Consider the following 19,653-nt stretch of genomic DNA (forward strand, 5'->3'; position numbering starts at 1 on the left):
ACCATTAGTGTAGATTTTATGGTCTGAATTTATAGTAGTCTCACATTTATCAAATATAGGCCTGAAATTCTTATTGGTTCTTATAGGAGTTTCTGGTTCTTATAGGAGTTTCTAGTTCTTAATGGAGTTTCTAGTTCTTTTCATTAAGAAAGCATTATTTCGAACCAGTGACAGATTCATTTGACGATTCCAAAGCACTCATAAAAATATTTTTATTTCTAAATATATTTTTTATTTAGCTGAAATATACCTCGTCGTAACCTGTAAATTTGTTACTTAATGTAAGTTAAAAACTTCAAACGATCATTTGTATCGAAGGTTAAAGACGTATTTCTTTAATCCAAGACAACGAGAAAGTATTGCTCTTAAGCGCTCTAGAAAGTTTATATAACCAAAGAGGTCCGACAAAGTCACAGGTTGCAATTAGTTATATTGAAATATACTCAAAGATGGACAAACCGGAACCGGATGCATCATCCGCGTTCATAAGAAGTCGTAATTACTTATCTGTCGTTATCGCAATTCAAATTGTTATCTATAATATCCCACGACCATTTGTGAAGAGCAAACTCATGAGAAATAATTGGGTATTTTCCTACTTTTGAATTTGATAAATATTATTACTTTTTTTTTTTATTCAGATACAAGTTAGCCCTTGACTGCAATCTCACCTGGTGGTAAGTGATGATGCAGTCTAAGATGATAGCGGGCTAACTTGGAAGGGGTATGGCAGTTTTGCCGGTAGGGTGGTAACTAGCCACGGCCGAAGCCTCCCACCAGACCAGACCAGAAATTTAGAAATTATAAAATTCCAAACCGCTGGCAGGAATTGAACCCGGGACCTCCCACTATTAAGACCACAGCGCTCACCACTGCGCCAGGGAGGTCGTCAAACGGTACGCTTCCTACAATACATTATTATGAATCCAGTTATTTTATATTATTTAACTTTAAATTAGTGGTAAATTATTCTGACGGTTCAAAAGCACTTGTTTAAAAATGTATTTTATTCTATTCAACTAGCTCTATCTTTAATCAAAATCGATAAAGATATTGTACATCACTATCGTTACTGTAATTCCTATTGAGTATTTCAAAATTCTTCTAAAAGATTCACACAAGCGATTATTGGTGTGAATCGAACCCACATTGCTACCCTACTTTTTACAAGTGTGGTCTTGGACGCAGTCAACTATTAAAATCTTTAATTAGAATCGATAAGTGTATTTTACATCACTAGCTTTACTGGCGTGAATCAGCCCTACCGATACACGACCGAATATAGAGCGCGGCCTTCGACGGAGTCAAGCGATGCGTCCGAAGGGCGGAAATGATAAAAATACCCTCTATTTTTAGAATCAATATCTACGAGGAGATACTTTTAAACGATAACGAATTAACTGCACAAATGGAAGAATTATTATGCTCATAAATCAGTTAGCTCATCAATCATCACCGGCTCACTACAGAGCACGGGTCTCCTCTCAGAATGAGAAGGGTTTTTGGCCATAGTCTACCACGCTGGCCATGTGCGGATTGGTAGACTTCACACACCTTTGAGAACATTATGGAGATTTATCAGGCATGCAGGTTTCCTCACGATGTTTTCCTTCACCGTTAAAGCAAGTGATATTTAATTTATTAACATGCACATAACTCCGAAAAGTTAGTGGTGCGTGCCCGGGATCGAATCCTAACCACTAGGCTATCAAAGCTTATATAAACAAACGTTTATCTTATGATTCAACTTAATAATGTTAAATCCAATATAACTTCATTTATTCAGCTTCTTTGCTGTTTGCTTCTTGAATTTGCTGCCTTCACAGTTCACGCAGACGCCTGACATCTTTTGTAGGGTCATGTACATATTGGTCCAACTAGGATTGGCCTCACAGCCTTACCTATATTACTGGTTGACCTTATTTTAAACATATGATGAAATGTTTTTAATGTTAAAAATATTTTAAACGTATTTTAAACAAAAAATGTGTTGTTTAAAAAATCACTTATTTGTCCAACACTGGGACACAGTCGGCGAACGTATATAGGGCCACTTGTGCCTTGGCAAAATTTATCGCGAGCAGCCGACTTATAAAATAGATATGGAATGATTTTTAGGGTTCCGTACCTCAAAAGGAAAAACGGAACCCTTATAGGATCACTTTGTTGTCTGTCTGTCTGTCAAGAAACCTACAGGGTACTTCCCGTTGACATAGAATCATGAAATTTGGCAGGTAGGTAGATCTTATAGCTGGCAGTAGGGGAAAAATCTGAAAACCGTGAATTTGTGGTTACATTACACAAAAAAAAAAAAAATTGTGATCATAAACTAATAATTAGTATTTTCAATTTTCTAAGTAAGATAACTATATCAAGTGGGGTATCATATGAAAGGTCTTCACTTGTACATTCTAAAACAGATTTTTATTTATTTTTATGCATCATAGTTTTGAATTATCGTGCAAAATGTCGAAAAAATACGACTGTTGTACGGAACCCTCGTTGTGCGAGCTTGACTCGCACTTGGCCGGTTTTTTAAAAATTCAAAACCACTGCGCACTGGTTCGGAATGCCCTTCCTACTGAAAAGTGAGAGTTTTTGAGTTTTCATACTTCAAAAACATCAAAAAATCTTGCCGGAATTAGCAATCAGTTTTGTTTACATGTTGGCCCGTACTCGCCGAACGCATGGTGCTAACGTGTACTGGTTATCATAATCCTCGTTTCCCCGAAACCTTTTAATTATTACTAGCGACCCGCCCCGGCTTCGCATGGGTGCAATATAGATACTAATGTGGTGTCATTGCCTCGGAAACTCTCAAATGAGAGGATTTTTTCCCGACCTAATTCACATTATTTCAATTTCTCTAGAGATCTCTAATTTTTTGAGAATTAAACTATAGCTATAAACCTTCCTCTTGAATCACTCTATCTATTGGTGAAAACCGCATTAAAATCCGTTGCGTAGTTTAAAAGATCTACGCGTTCATACATACACACAGACGCGGGAAGCGACTTTATTTTATACTATGTAGAGATTTAAAAAATTACTGTTTCAGTTCGCGTAATTACTACGTTTGTCTTTTGTTGTCATGTCTTTTAAAAACTCCATAAAATAATTTCGCGTTATGTTACTGTAGCTACAAATTTTTCAAGTCATGCCTGAACGTAATTTGTATAGGTGCCTACTGTGACCATCAAAAACACCGCAGTCCGCATTGCAACGTTACGACTAGAGGTGACCAATTTATTTATTAACCTGTTAATTTAACACATATTAAAGTTTGTTGATTAACTGCGATACTAAAACTTAACAATTTTAAATAAAAAAATATTATTAAATCAAAAAATACAAATTATTATAGTTAGGACCTATACCTACGTTCTAAGTAGCTGCAGTAGGTACTTAAGTAGGTAGCGCGAGGATTCCAGGAAATTAAATTTCGAAGGGGGCGCGCGGTGCAAAACGAGCGCGCGACGACATTATACCTACCGATTGCGACCGATTACGTCATGCGCTAAAAATACCGATGCATTGAATATGGTTAAAAATAGCAAGTCAACTAATGTTAAATAGCCACCACATCGATATGATGATAAATTTAGCATATCAAATGATTTTGTTGTTCCCATCGAATACCTACGAAGTGTTAATAAATAAGTTAAATAATTTTGTTATTTTTGTTGATGCTTTGATTTGATACATAAATAATACAATAGTCGAAATTTTTGTTATTTCTGTTTATTACCGATACTGTTCGATTAACGATAGTGCGCGTTCATAGACTTTTTGCTAGTTTATTTTTTCGGGTAATTTAATGGTGTAGTTTATTTTGCTCACTTCGTTGTCTGTCCGTCCGTCTGTCTGTCTGTGCGTCCGTCCGTCCGTCTGTCTGTGCGTCCGTCCGTCCGTCTGTCTGTGCGTCCGTCCGTCCGTCTGTCTGTGCGTCCGTCCGTCCGTCTGTCTGTGCGTCCGTCTGTCTGTCTGTCTGTCAAGAAACCTACAGGGTACTTCCCATGGACCTTGAATCATGAATTTATCAGGTAGGTAGGTACCTACCTAGGTTTTATAGCACACGCAAGGGGGAAAATTTGAAAACCGTAATTTCTGGTCACGTCATCATCATCATCATCATCATCATCATCAACCGATAGACGTCCACTGCTGGACATAAGTCTCTTGGAGTGACTTCCACTCCACACGTCACGGTCTTGCGGCGCCTGAATCCAGCGGCTCCCTGCGACTCGTTTGGTTACATCACCAAAAATAAATTAAAATGTGTTCATGAAAGTAGTGTTTTCAATTTTCAAAGTAAGATGAAATCAAGTGGGGTAGGTATCGCGTTTTTTTTTTTTTTTTAGTCAGTGTTATATTTTTAACGTGTTTATTTATCAATAAATTTTAATAACAATTATTGATATTATATTATGTAAGTTTAACAGTATTTGACACCACTAGTTACGACGGATGTCCTTCAAACGACGTATTGTTGTCTGAGACCCGGTCAACTTATATCTACACTTGAAATTCATGTTCGAGGCCAAAAATCTGAATTTCATTAAAGGCTCCTGCATCCTCCATACGTCTACGGAGATCAATAGAGCCGTTTACCACTCGTTTACAATTTTTTTTTAAAGAATATTAGCCATGTTAAATGACTACCATATCTCTTCTCTGTATTATATAAAAATGAATCGCTAAATGTGTTGCTGATCGCAAATCTCGAGAACAGCTGAACAGATTTCGCTATTTTTTTTTTATAATATTCCTTGAAGAACGAGGATGGTTCTTACGGAGAGAAAAAATTAAAAAATTGCCTGAAAAAGAATCGACTTTTAGGCGGTACGAAGTTTGCCGGGGCAGCTAGTTATAAATAAAAGAACATGATCGATTATGTACTTGAAAATAAATTGAATTATGAATGGAAATAATGTAATATTCTCTTATCGATAGAACAAAGTAATCCTTATATTGAAAGCTGCATACAAACGATCGAGCTATCGATTGCTGTATGAGGTTACAGATCAGAGGTTCCGACCTGTGACCCTGCAGTCGCATGTTCAAGTGGAACTCACGACACCACCCGCGGCGTCATGAGATCTATGAGATTAGAGAATATACTGAAAGAGCTTGTGTTTAGTGTCACTAAATTAAAGATTTTACCTTATGTTTGATGAGTTTCCTTTATCCATCTTAATACTATCGAGATGTGGCTGTCTCTCTGTGACCTACCTTTCACGGACATTTTTATCCCAGACATAGGTAGCTTAAATCCTGAAGACACACAAAGGATACTTTCTATGCCGAATATATTAAAGACTGAAATAAAAATGTTCGAAACATCTATCCACTTACTTTATCTGCTGTCGTGTTGCATGCAATCGGCTCAGTGCGGCGCGGCGGGATGATTCGCTAACTCAGTGTTCAACGATGAATGATAGCCACCGAGCTCATTTAAGCTAACCATTTTGACTCACCAATCAATTACAAACTAAACAATTTTTTCTAATTGAATTTCAAATGTCATTTAAAACATTTTCGAATTGAATTTCGAATGTTTTTAGGGTTCCGTACCTCAAATGGAAAAAGGAACCCTCATAGGCGTATAGGATCACTTCGTTGTCTGCCTTTTTTTATTTTATTTTTTTATTCAGATACACGTTAGCCCTTGACTGTAATCTCACCTGGTGGTAAGTGATGATGCAGTCTAAGATGATAGCGGGCTAACCTGGAAGGGGTATGGCAGTTTTTATTAAATCCATACCCCTTTGGTTTCTACACGGCATCGTACCGGAACGCTAAATCGCTTGGCGGCACGGCTTTGCCGGTAGGGTGGCGTAACAAGCCACGGCCGAAGCCTCCCACCAGACCAGACCAGAAATTTAGAAATTATAAAATTCCAAACCCCTGCTAGGAATCGAACCCGGGACCTCCCACTATTAAGACCACAGCGCTCACCACTGCGCCAGGGAGGTTGTTAAATCTGCCTGTTTGTCGTGTCTGTCAAGAATCCTACACTGCCCTACAGGATACTTCCCATTGCCAAGAATCATGAAATTTGGCAGGAGGTATGTCTTATAGCAGACAAGGGGAAAAATCAAAGAGGCAAGCAGGCAAAAACGTACATCCATAGATCTAGGTACACCTATAGGGCGGTCTAGGGTTCATTCCCGGGAATTCTCGAGCCGAGAATTCCCGGGAAATCGTTGGGCTTTGTTCCCGGGAAATCAAGCTCGAGAAAACTCGAGAAATCATATTTGAGTCTATGAAATTATAAAATAAAACGATTTGCGTTTGCCGTTTGTTTTAAATGCAAAAATTTCATTTGTTTTTTTTTTCTAATTAACATGCCAAAAATGGTGCTGTGATTGTAATAGGCTACTTGACTCATATCTAATTTCGTCCAATAAATGATTATTTATTATAGTATTTTGCTTAAGACAACGAAATATATCAATAACAATTATTAAAAACGCAGGATGGATATATAAATCCAATTTAAAAAAATACAGTTTTTATTTTTATTTGAAACGCAGAAAACGCTGTCAGCCATGATGTGACGTCATTAAATATGTAAACAAAGAAATGTCATCCCGATGTGACGCGGGGACTAACGTAGTATCCATATATATAAAATTTAGAGTCGTGACTAACTTATATATCAACGCACAGCCTAAACATCTAAACAGCTGATCCTAGATACATGAAATTTGGTGGGTGTGTTCTTTGTAGGTAAAGAGAAGGTATCCACTAGGAAAGGATTTTTTGAAATTCCACCTCTGAGTGGGTTAAATGGAGGTTTGAAATTTATGAAGTCCACGCGGGCGAAGTCACGAGCATAAGCTAGTTTTTATATATTTCTAAAAACTCATAGTAAACGTAAAAAAATATCGTTTTCTCTTTATAAATAACAAAGTGATCTTTGCAAAAATAAATTTGGGTTGAAGTCGTTAGTCATATAGGATCCCTTTAAGCAAGTCTTCGCGTGTTACGTATATTTATTTCACTGGGCACTCTAATCCATAACTTTCCTGTGGTCTTTATCGATGCGTTTTTTACATTCTCGGATGATACAATAACGATAATTACTATATTTTTCATGTAAACTAGTATAATAGAAGTCATGTTTATTAACTTTGGGAGGTTATGCTGTTGTTTACAAATGCATGACCGCAGAGCACAGATAATCTATCGGCCAAACATGGCCGACAGTGTTTTCACCTGTCTAAGAAAAATATATTTTTAAATTAAAGTTTTATGGTTTTTAGGGCGCAAAAAAATATAGTGTTAATTTTTTTGATATAATAGGACAAATATTAACCATTTAAGACCAACTTTAAAAAAGTGTCAAGTAGCCTAAGTTAGGATAAGGTTAACGTTTTCATGTTGAAATTTTTGTTTATTGTTTGTTTTGTTTAAAAGAAAGAAGCTAGAAGTTTTAAGTTGTTTTTTTTTCTTTTCTAATGCTGTGCTTGTCCTGTAATTGTATATGTATAAGTCACAAATGTCAGAATAGCTTATTTTTTTAGTTTTCTTTAAGAAAAAGAAGCTAATTATGTTGAAGACTGTCAATAAAAGTCTTATAATTATTTTGGTACTTTTATTTGAGAGGAAACCACTGAATTTGTTGATTAATCGCATTATTGGAACCGAAGAATATGCAAATCCGTACGTAAATGTAAATTTCTCGACAACCCGAGAAGACCCGAGAATTTAGCCTCGAGAATTCTCGAGACCCGAGAAATTGATAAGCTCGAGAAATCATGAACCCTAGGCGGTACGTACCTATGGGATATTTATTATAACAACTGGGTGAAATTATCACGCAGCGGGATCTCGAGTTGCATCAATCTATAGTCTCTCTCTCTATATATACATACTAGTCGATTGTGTGCTCTAAGAAATTGATATACCGGCTCTTTTAAGTCTTTTTAACTAGTTACGATGAGCAATTAAGATTATATAACAAACAAAACAAACAATTCCACTATATATAGCTATTAGGTATAATATCTTGAACCAGCCGCGTGCAATGTAATTGATGGTGAACACGAATGCACACAAAAAACCATTGATTAAATTAAATCGTATTAAGATAGCGATAAAGTTTAAAATAGCAAAGCATTCTCTAAAGTAAAGCTACAAACGCTGGGTTCGTGCAGTGAATTTGTCTCACGCGATGACGTTATTCTCACTTTTTTATCGGTTTGTGTTGCTACTCGATTACACCGATATCAAGAGAACCTACAGTCTAGACTCTAGGATAGGTATTTGTACTAAGTCTTGGAACGAATACTTCGATAAACGATCCGTGTCGAAAGGTATTTGGTACAAAATCATACAGCCAGCTTTGTGTCGACGACCATGGGTTCTGAATGCCAATATGAGTAGTGGTAATAGCACATATACTTCGATCCGGACATACCTATACCGCTGAACAGTTTGCTGCGATGATTGGCAAGGACCCATCTCCTAACTGTTCAGAGTGCGATACAGTGGAGGAAGTACGGTATATACCTAATGGCTGAATGCGTGAAAAGAAGCTGAAAGATCGGATTTTTTACAGTACGTACGTAAATCTCCTAAACTAACTTTGTCATCTATAAAAGCCCCTTAAAAATCACGTTCACAGTAAAAACACTTTCTAAAGTAAGCAGTGTGGCTAATTCCTTTGTACACAATCTCTAAACTAAACTAAAATATCACGTCTAAATCTATTGCTATCCCTTTCATAATGTTGCTTGCGGAAAAGGAAAGCACTAGATTTAGACCTGTTAATTTAGTTTAGTTTAGAGATTGTGTACTAGAGAATCGGCCCCAATATTCATAACTTGTTCCCTAAACTGGTGTTATAGTCCACACTACCTAACAATGAATAACCAATAAGTAATAAGTAATAACATTCCATGAATTTTTAATAATCCTAAAAGCCAATCCGAAAACATTATTATTCATAAACTACTATGGAACGGTTGTTTACCTTCCCCTAGTTTCAATGTACTTATAGGTATTTACCCAGCATCATAATTTTTCTGCAAGTATTTTCCTTCAGTTTGTTTATTTCAATGAATTTTAAAAGTAAAAACGCGTGACGGAATAGGAACCGCTTTGAAGTTGCTGCACTTACTAAAAAAAAAATTTAGGGTTCCATACCCGAAGGGTGCCTAAAGGGGACCTATTATTAAGCCTCCCCTGTCCGTCCGTCTGTCTGTCAGCGGGCTGTATCTCGTGAACCGTAATAGGTAGAGAGTGGAAATTTTCACAGAATGTGGAATTCTATTGCCGCTATAAAACAATAACAATTTGAATATGACATCTGTAAAAATTTACAAATTTTTAAAAGAGTTATTTCTTGTACGATGGTACGGAACCCTTCGTATGCGAAATGCGAATCAAACAACGAGGTGTTCTATTAGATGGTGGAACAACCCACCACCACACATGGCCCCACCAACCTCGCGGTTATATGGGCCGGGAGGGCGCCCGTTCGGTACTTGCTCGGTGGCTCTTTCCCGGGGCGCCTTCTTGACTCCCTACAAGTTCTTTCTTTCTGCTTCCTTGTTCCCATCAGGTCACTCTCCCTATTCTGGGGAAAGGTGGTGGAACAGTCGATAAAATATCATTTCTAATCACGTGTATACCCCTAAAAAGTCATGCCAATATAAGTACAATAAATACCTTCACCTTGGCAGCCATTGTGTGTTGTTAGTATTCCGATCAGTCTGCTATTACAGGCGGAAACATTACTTAATCAGCCCGCAGCACCATAAACGTGGTAGGTAATCTCTTCTATAAAAGTCGCCAATCGATGCGGTTTTAATCGTGTTTCTAGCCTAATGACTCTTTATTTAGGTACAGTTCTAATTATGTTAGCATAAAGCTGAGTAGCTTATTATTATAATTATTATATTTTATATTTAAATAATAATTATTATTGTTTTATAGCATTCATACAAAAATATAACCGACATACGAAGAAACTACAAGAACCGTATCATACAGTAACTTTCCACATAAAAACTAGATGTCGCTGTACAAAGTTCGATCACGCTAGAAATGTTTTTACATAGCTACATAGTTCAGCTTCTGCCTTCGTTTTCCTGAATTACTATAGTTACAAATTGCAGTTTTTCACCATTCCATTGTTTTAATAAACATCAAAAGATAACTATCTTGGTAAAGAGATAATGGGGTAAAGAAGTTCAGTTTTTGTTTTAAGAACTTGCTGTTGAGATAATAGTGAGTTCAATAAATTATTGTTTTTAGAGTTTACTGTATGTAGAGCTTGCGAATGCTCGTGAGGCGTATGACATCTGCTCTCAAAAACGTTGCTTCGTGATGACCACGACCACTCTGCCAAGAGTGCTACGACGAAGAAGAAGTATGTAGAGACTAGAGATAACAGGGCATAGAGCAGAAACAAAGAGGAGATGTTGTATTAAGATTTCCCTATGAAATATCGAGTGACATTTTGCGGGGTGAGGGGTTGTGGAACGCCGCCCACTTCTCAATTTTCCATCTGCGGGTTAGTAGCAAAACTACTCGCTTAGCGACCTAACATCGATATATTGATGTCACTACATAGTTCAGCTATCTCACACTAGATGTCAATAAGTGTAGAAACAATTTAATAATTACGTATAAAATTACTTACAAATGAAATGTGATACCATTCATAGCATCAGAACGTCTGTCTGAATAACTTTGACACGATAAAACACAACACTTCATCCTTTTGTTCTTAAAAACGCGAAAACACACCGATAATACGAGTCTCAATATATGTGAACCTGACGAACGCAGACAGCATACTAACTAAGGCCCCGCCCACAGTGATGACGTCAGGACCTAGTTGAAAATCACAGTGCACAGTTGCTTAGGCCAACTCCTCTTTGTTTCTGCTCTATGTAACAGGGTTACGGAGTTCAGTAATTTTTTTTTGCTCGTTTCTTTCCTTTATCTTCTTCTTTCCCATGTCCTATTTTCTTTCGGTTCGGGCCTCCTTAGCAGCCTCTGGACTTTATTTTTTACAATTGAGCTTGAAATGTTTACTCGCCGAATGGAAATTGTACCAAAATGTAATAAAACACAAGCTACATCGGTGTTAGAATGATAAGCAGACGGCTACTCAAGTGTCGGATTAATTCCATATTGTTTCAAGGTTCGCTGGAATGACCAGCAGTACTACGCGCCTGAATTGAATGATAAATTAGCTTTTGGATCGTGTCTTCTTAATCTTTGAGTCATGAGGTCAAAGTGATGAAGCAACCTTTGTGGTTAGTCATCATGATAGTTGGAAACATTTGAGCTATTAACTATGAAAAGATTAAATCTATTTCATGGTGACAGCACCAGTAAATCACGCATATATTGTGTAGGTATATGGGCATAAATTAAGCTACCGTCCCTGGCTTCGCTAGGGTAGAATATTTGAAAATGACGAAAGGACTAACTGTCGGCGATTTTCTCTCTCAAGAAACGCACAATAAAATGTACATTCCGTGTAAACGAAAGAGATGCACAAGTTGCTCTCTGACTGTTCACACTGCCGGCGATGACTCGTTTTAGTAGTTTTGTCGCTGAGCGATGAGCTTTCAAAAATAAACTCGTTCAGAGATATTCACGTGTAACGCGCGCGCAGGTTTGCATAGGACTGAGCGGCCGCGGGCGAATGGCGCGAGTAATCGCTCGTCGCACTTGCACACTCGCTTATATTTTTACTTTTATTCCACTTATCTGTCGTCTATTCCTCTCTTATCTACTGTTGTATTTTCATTTATATATATATATATACATACGTATATTATGTGTATTTACTTTATTTAATTAGTACACCCCTTCCGCTTTCTTCAATTTTTATAATATCCTCTACCCTAAGGTTGCCTGGAAGAGATCGCTATTTTAGCGATAAGGCCGCCTATTGTACATGCTGTATTTGTTATATGTCTATTGTTTTTGTTTTGGTGTACAATAAAGCATATTTTACTTTACTTTTACTTACTTATAGCCCGGCGACAAAACTATCGAAACTACACACTCGCTTCCCGCTGATCGCCAACTCATTTAAGTTTCTAGTTCTACTCGTTTCTCGTTCATCGTCGGCGGTCGGACCACTGCCTAAGTTAATCACGCGTGCTTATTTCAGTCATTCAGTGGAGCTGCTATTCACCGCACGGTTGGCCGCGCCGCGCCGGAACTGTGCTCATTTGTCTCTTTAACCAGAGTGAAAACACTGCATTGTGCCTTCACTCTCTTTGTCACAATAGTACTTAAGCTGTGGACTTGGTGTCGTTAGTATTAATATTCATAGTACGCGACAGGTCCAGATGGCAATCGGGGAGGGAACGCCCCGCACACCAGCACAGCCTCTCGCGCTGAGTCACATAATGAGGTTATCGCAAAGGCGAGGTTTTTGTATTGATACAGTTTTGATTTAGGGATACAAATATGTAAAAGTATATGTATGTAAAAAAATCTAAGTTTCTACTAATCTATCAGCGATTTGAACTGTCTGTTGATAACAGTTGAGTCTTGCCTTTTATAAAATTCAAAGTCCTGCCTGACTGACTTATATAACAACGCATAACCTAAACTGCTGGTCCTAGAGACATGAAATTTGGAGGGTGTGTTGTTTGTAAAGAGTAAGTATCCAATAAGAAAGGATTTTTGAAAATTCCACCCCTAAGTGGGTTAAATGGGGTTTGAAATGTATGTAGTCCATGCGGAGGAAGTCGCGAGCATAAGCTAGTTATAATGTACAGATGAAATGATCATCACAACTCAAGTAAGTTGTGTGAAGTAAGTACAAAAAGCGCAATCGTCACCGGAAGCGACAGAGACACGAGGGTCACGGGTTCGACGCCCGTCTCCATAGCACCGCAGTTAATGACTATGTTATGTTACGTTATGTTATGTACGTACTGTATTCGTAGATAATTGTACATCTGTTATCGCTTCCTAATCATAGGAAATCAATTAAATATCACTTGCTTTAACGGTGAAGAAAAACTTGCGTGCTTGAGAGTTCTCCATAACTCCGTATCTTTGAAAAGAGCGTCAGCGTGGTAGACTATGGGCAAACCCTTCTCACTCTGAGAGGAGACCCGTGCTCTGTAGTGAGCCGGCGATGGGTTGATCATGATGAAACTTGCATCCACACTATCATCAAGTTTCCTTAGTAACACAGCTAAAACTTGTAGCTTTTTTATTTTTTAATCTTTATTTATTTTTAAAGGGATTTTATACAATATCATGTACATGACAACCATATCGTACATAAACTAACATAATTAACAGTAATTATTAATAAAATCATATTTTATATACTTACTTAATATTCTATCCAACTTAAGTAATTTAAAAAATTTGTATACTACGTACCTAATCTATTTTTAATACTTTTTATATACAGGTTAAATAAAATTTTAGCCGAAAAGGAATCCGAACTTGTAAGCTTATAATAATATAATATTGCAGTACAGATTGATAACGCATTTTATAAGGGCAGTAAAACCACATAAAACGTAGAATAAGGCTACCGACTGTACCGGGCGATAAGCCTTATAGTAAAGTACACGGTTGACACCAATCCATAACTTAGAACAACTGATAGCTTCCAATGGTTTTAAAGTTTTAAGTTTAAGCTTTTATACAGGGAGCAGTGGCATGCGAAATGTAAACAGAGTTGATTTCAAGAACATAATTTTCAGTGGTCGTTCGTCTAATGCGTGTAGAGATATTCCGAATCGTAAACAGGGAAGTGTGGGGGGAGGCGGGGTTTCAAAATCAAAGGCTGTGACATACAGACGAATGAAGGACATACGGACGGCCTGGACGTTCATGAGGGTTCCTTGTGCTACTATATTCTCCGGTAGTCCTAAACCAAATTTCAACCTGGTTTCTCTTTCACCCTTCTACTATCGTACTGCAAGGGATCGCCAAGGTCTGCACCCGTACGTAGTCGAAATTCCACGGATACGTACGAAGCGATTTGCCTCCTCATTTCTAATCCAAACCGCTAAGATTTGGAACACCCTTCCAGCATCAGTTTTCTCCTCCAATTATAATATGGGTACCTTCAAGTCGAGAGTGAATAGGCATCTTCTAGATCTAGGCAAACGCACTCCTGCTCTTAGGCTGCATCATCACTTGCCGCCAGGTCTGATTGCAGCCAAGCGCTAGTCTACACGCTGAAATTTTAATGGTTGTTTTCCCGAAGCGAAATGATTTTGTCGTGGTGTTACAATCGATTTATAAATATAAAAAATTATTAGAGACAAAAATGACAAATTTACAATCGAGAAAACCAAAAATCGAATGAGACCTCGAACCAATAGTGATACCGCGTGCGTGCAGGTCAGTTTATACCGTATCACTACGCGCGAGAGCTTATTTTTAACCAACTTCAAAAAAAGGAGGAGGTTCTCAATTCGTCGGAATCTTTTTTTTGCTCTAAACTTCTTCACTTTATTGGCAGCGCGGTTCGAGTGAATGTCTACCTACTATTCACGTTACGTCTAGGGAGTTACTATTGTTTCTCACACTTTCGAGTTTTCGATTTTTTTTTAATTATTTCAAAACAAAAACATTTTTATTTTTTAAGTTTAACTCAAAATTTTGATAGTAATACTGAGGGCAAATCGTTCTGCCGCGGGAAGACCACCACTAAAATTTCACCGAAAAAATGTATCATCATCGTATTGTCATCAGTTCAATGACTTAACGTGAGCTACAAAATATCCCATACTTAATTTATCGAAAGATAAATTAACACACGCTTTCTACATCGCGCTAATGGTATTCACATTATCTGGCATATGGATGTGGATGTCGGCATGTGGGCAGCGGGTTCGATGCCCGTGCTGCACATAATGGTGCGATTGTCGTCCCCGTTTGCCGCCTAACGCCTACCGGCCTACCTAAACAGAAATAAGATATTAGATATCTTTTCTCGGAACAAAAAGTGGTATCGGATAGAGTTAGCTTTAATTTATAGCCACTAGGATTGCATCAATTTGGTTCCCGTAAACTGGGTACCCATCTGTTGGTGAAAACCGCATTAAAATCCGTTGCGTAGTTTAAACATCTAAGCGTCTAAAGGTCAAATTAATGCAGAAATCAGCAAAAATATTATAATATGTAGTACTTAATACCAACAAAGTATCAACTGGAAAAGCTTGAAATAGTCTAACCTTGTACTTAATACCATTTAAAGTCAGATCAAGTGGCGAGTGGCGTGCTTGAGGTGTTATGTCATCGGTTGTGGTCATTTCTTTAATTACTGCTCTGGCACAATTCGTTCTGGATTAGCTCTTACCCATTTAGAAGTCTTCAGAGTTTTGAGCTCTAATAACAGCGCAATAATGTGGTGTGGCTAATTCTATTTTTTTTTAAAGAGTACCTATTAGCCATGTTAAATGACTAATATTCCCCTTTCCCCTCCAACTAAGCGTAAAGCTTGTGCTAGGGGTAGGTACGAATAGTGCAACGGGCGGGGTTTGAACCGTCGATCTTTCGGTTTTCAGTCCACTCCTTTACCCGTTGAGCTATTGAGGCTCAATTGTATAGAAATCATAATCGTCAACCGATAGTAGTCCACTGCTAGACATATAGGTCTGTTGTAATAGATCAACAGATGTGCTTTGTGCAACATGGTCTGGCATTAACTATTAGCAAATTAAAAAATAGTACAAATTTCTAAATACAACGTGGCTTATCTCTACACATAAAATAATAGAACATGATTTTCACCTGTAAGCTAATAAAAAGTAATAATATATTTTGTTGCATAATATGACCCTGACAGTTGACACAATAAAACACATTGCTTTTTATCTCTATGTCGTATTATTATTTATCTATTTGCGTTTTAAATAAAAATTCGTTCACTGGAAGTAGGTATACATATGATATTGTGCTGATATCATTTATATTTTACTAGCTTATGCCGGCGAATTCATCTGCGTGGACTACACAAACAAGCCCCCGTCTTACTCCTTTAGGGGTTGAATTTTCAAAAATCCTTTCTTAGCAGATGCCAACGTAATAATAGCTATCTGTATGCCAAATTTCAGCCCGATCCGTCTAGTAGTTTGAGCTGTGCGTTGATAGATCAGTCAGTCAGTCACCTTTTCGTTTTATATATATTTAGATATAGATAACGCATAATTTGAGGGGCATTACTGTTTTTTGGGTACACTTAACTATTTTAAACAGTTGACAGGGCTAAAAGGCAAAAGCAATTTACAAAAAGACACTTAACTTTTTATGATATTAGTATGGATGTAGATATCTACTCATGAAAAAATGTAGAAAATTTCGTGTCGCACTTTCAACTAAAAAAAAAAACTAATTTTCAAACAAAACAGAAAATAACGTGAAAATATTCCCTAATACGATTCATCACCCTACACTCTTAGCTTTATAAAAGCATCAGTTACTAACTCATTAGGCATAGCTTTTTCTATGGGTACGAGTAAGAGTACAAGAGCATAAATGAAAAGATTGCATAACAAGCGTGCTTAAATAAGACAAAAGATTCATGAAGTTAAATGTAAAATCTTTTTTTCAAGTTTTAACGCAAATTCTCTTTCGTTTAAAGATAGAATGGAATAGAATAGAATGAAATGGAAGACAGGCATGGAAAAGCATTCCTTTTGGTGTTTTCAATATATATCTCGTAAATAACGCATTTTTTAAAAATATATTATAATAAAGCTTTTGGTAAAGTATCAAATTTCCCATGAGCCATCAGAATAGCATTTTTCATTAAAAAACTCGTGAACGTCTTAGTTTCTTTCTTTAGGACATAATCAATACTACTTGTGGAAAATAGAGACCAAGGCCTAGTATCAGAAAATAATATACTTATCAACATCATCCTGTGGAACTTTAACCCTTTGTGGATCTACAGACAGAAACCCAGACAGAAAGTAACATATCTATAGTACGCGACAGGGCGAGCTGGCAATCAGGGTATGAGGCGGGGGGACGCCCCGCACGTCACCCGCGCTCCCTCTTTGCCATTTCGACCTGTCGCGTACCTACCTGCTATAATTACAATGTCTTTAGTGGATTAACCAGACTGAAACTAATTTGGAAAGATCGATCAAAAGGTTCCCCCCTAAAGTGAAATCACTTCGGAGTGAATCACCTAATTTACATCTTAAGGGATAAATTTACATGTTAGATAGCGTCCTACATATTAACATATCGGACCCTCCCTCGTAGCTTCAGTTTTAAGTTTGCGTAATAATTATCATCACTATAATATCTTACAAATCCAACAACTGACCATCGAAAAGAGTAATTTATTACCTATTTTGACTAAATCATTTGACTTTGACGAGTTTTCATAGGTGTTACAGAAAAAGATATAAAAGGAACTAAAGATAAAATCCCAAAGTAACATGTATGAAGACAAGCTAACTATGAAAATGAAGCGACCCTCTAAGTACATGTAAATATAAAATTTTGGGTTCGTTCTGGGTCACCGGATACGAATTTACAAGTCTCACTGCATAATGACATAGCAAAATCCACACTAATATTATAAATGAGAAAGTGTGTCTGTCTGTATGTCTGCTAGCCTTTCACGGCAAAAAATTCTCTTTAATAATGAATTCTAGCCCCATTAACTACCGCTATACAAAATATCACATCATTTTATCACTACAGTCACAAGCGTTTTGGTATATTCGGTGTAAGCCGAAATCGCTCTCGCTCATACCTTAACAGCTATCTAAGCAACCCCCGCGGGTCATCGTCCGGTGGAGTGGGCTGCCGGCTGGCTGAAACCCGGCTTTCAGTGCGACACCACTTCGTTACTCGTATGCTCTCACTGCCACTGCTCTTAGCTCTACACTCCCTCCGTCACCCGTCTGAAATTCACCTCTCTAATAAGAATTTTCAAGACTAAATTCGAGACTGGAAGTAAATTTATTTCAATACTAGCTTATGCTCACTATGTCGGCAAGTTGTGCCGACCCCACGTAGCGTGGGATAAGGTAAGGAAGACTAGCTTATGCTCGCTATGTTCTTAGCAATGTTGCTTGTATGTCGGAAAGTTGTGCCGACCCCACGTTGCGTGGGATAAGGTAGGAAGACTAGCTTATGCTCGCGACTTCATCCGCGTGGACTACACACATTTTAACCCCCTATTTCACCCCCTTATTGAGTTGAATTTTCAAAAATCCTTTCCTAGCGGATGCCTACGTCATAATACTTATCTGCACGCTAAACAGTCCGATCCGTCTAGTAGTTTGAGCTGTGTGTTCATAGATCAGCCAGCCAGTCAGTCACCTTTTCCTTTCATATATTTAGACTAGATGATGCGGATTCGTGGATTAAGATTTTAAAAAATCCCGAGGAACTCTTTGATTTTCCGGAATAAAAGGTCCTTCTCCAGGATGCAAGCTATCTCTGTATCAAATTTCGTCAAAATCGGTTGAACGGATGGGCCGTGAAAGGGTAGCAGACAGACAGACAAACAGACAGACAAACATACATACAGACAGACTTTCGAATTTATAATATTAGTATTCAATTGTCTTAAAATATATTGTTGAAAAATCACAGTGAGATTGAAAAATTTTTTGTCAAAAAATCTTGAATTGTTCTCTACTGTCTTCTTCTTTCCTATTCTTTCAAGGCAACAGTGAATAACTACCTAATAGCCGTTTTCTAGGCTATAATAGCCTAGACTTCGTCATTACTTTGAATCAGACATTTGCAAACCTACCTTGCACAAAATATCAGAATGTAACCACAAAAAAAACGGTTTTCGGGTTTTTTTCCTTTAAATGTGCTATAAGACCTACCTACTTGCCGAATTTCTGGATTCTAGGTCAACGGTAAGTACCCTCTAGGTTTCTTGACAGACAGACAGAAAGACAACAAAGTGATCCTATAAGGGTTCCGTTTTTCCTTTTAAGGTACGGAACCCTAAAAAATACAATTAACAGTTCTTATCTTAGCGTGAAATTGTTTTTCAAACGATCATGATATTACTTACTTAATAAGCAATTAATTTCAAAGATACCACTCGTAATCGATACTAGGAATACTTGTCTCGATGAGGTATCGATTCACAAAAAGGATACAAAAAAGCGCACTTGGCAAAAAGCGATATACGATTCAGCGGTTCAATAAAACAGATCGAAAACCGCAAGGCAACTGTATCTGTTACTCGAGTGACACGAATACCGCTGAGCTACATTAAGGTCGCTTTAATCGAAGCTGAATAAAGTTTAATTAAACTCGAGAGTACAATGAACACTCGGATTTGCAGGTAATAACATTTCGAGGACGAGCTATATGGTGTAAATTGTGAGATTTTGATGCTGAAAAAGAAGAATATTTTGATGCCACATTTCAATATTATAAATACCAGCCCTTCGGTCACTTCGTGGACTTCGTGATGCGGGATGACTCCTCGGTCTACGAGCCCATAGTTTCCACCCCAAAAGGTACAACCCTCCACCTCCCATGGCCCTACCAACCTCTCGGTTATATGGGCCGAATCGGGCGAGGGCACCCGTTCGGTACTTGTTCTTGGCATTTTCCCGGGGCGCCTTCTTGACTGCCTACAAATTATTTTTTGTCTCTTCCTTGTCCCCATTGCACACTCTCCCCCCTTGGGGGCTAGACGCCACT

The 19,653-nt window shown here is 37.7% G+C and overlaps 1 protein-coding gene across 4 annotated transcripts in view; it reads right to left on the bottom strand.

Moving 5' to 3' along the window:
- The window catches only part of Frl (formin-like protein), an 81,049-nt gene that overhangs the window by 30,430 nt on the left and 30,966 nt on the right, over positions 1–19,653 (bottom strand). Inside the window, exon 1 of one of the 4 annotated variants that reach the window (XM_069503206.1) lies at positions 10,655–11,071. The exons of the other annotated variants lie outside the window; for them this stretch is intronic. The gene's annotated coding sequence lies outside the window, so the exon portion shown is untranslated. Of the gene's footprint in view, positions 1–10,654; positions 11,072–19,653 lie in introns of those variants that run through there. 4 annotated transcript variants of the gene reach the window in all.

Source organism: Maniola hyperantus, chromosome 15, assembly GCF_902806685.2.
Source record: "Maniola hyperantus chromosome 15, iAphHyp1.2, whole genome shotgun sequence".
NCBI lineage: Eukaryota > Metazoa > Arthropoda > Insecta > Lepidoptera > Nymphalidae > Maniola > Maniola hyperantus.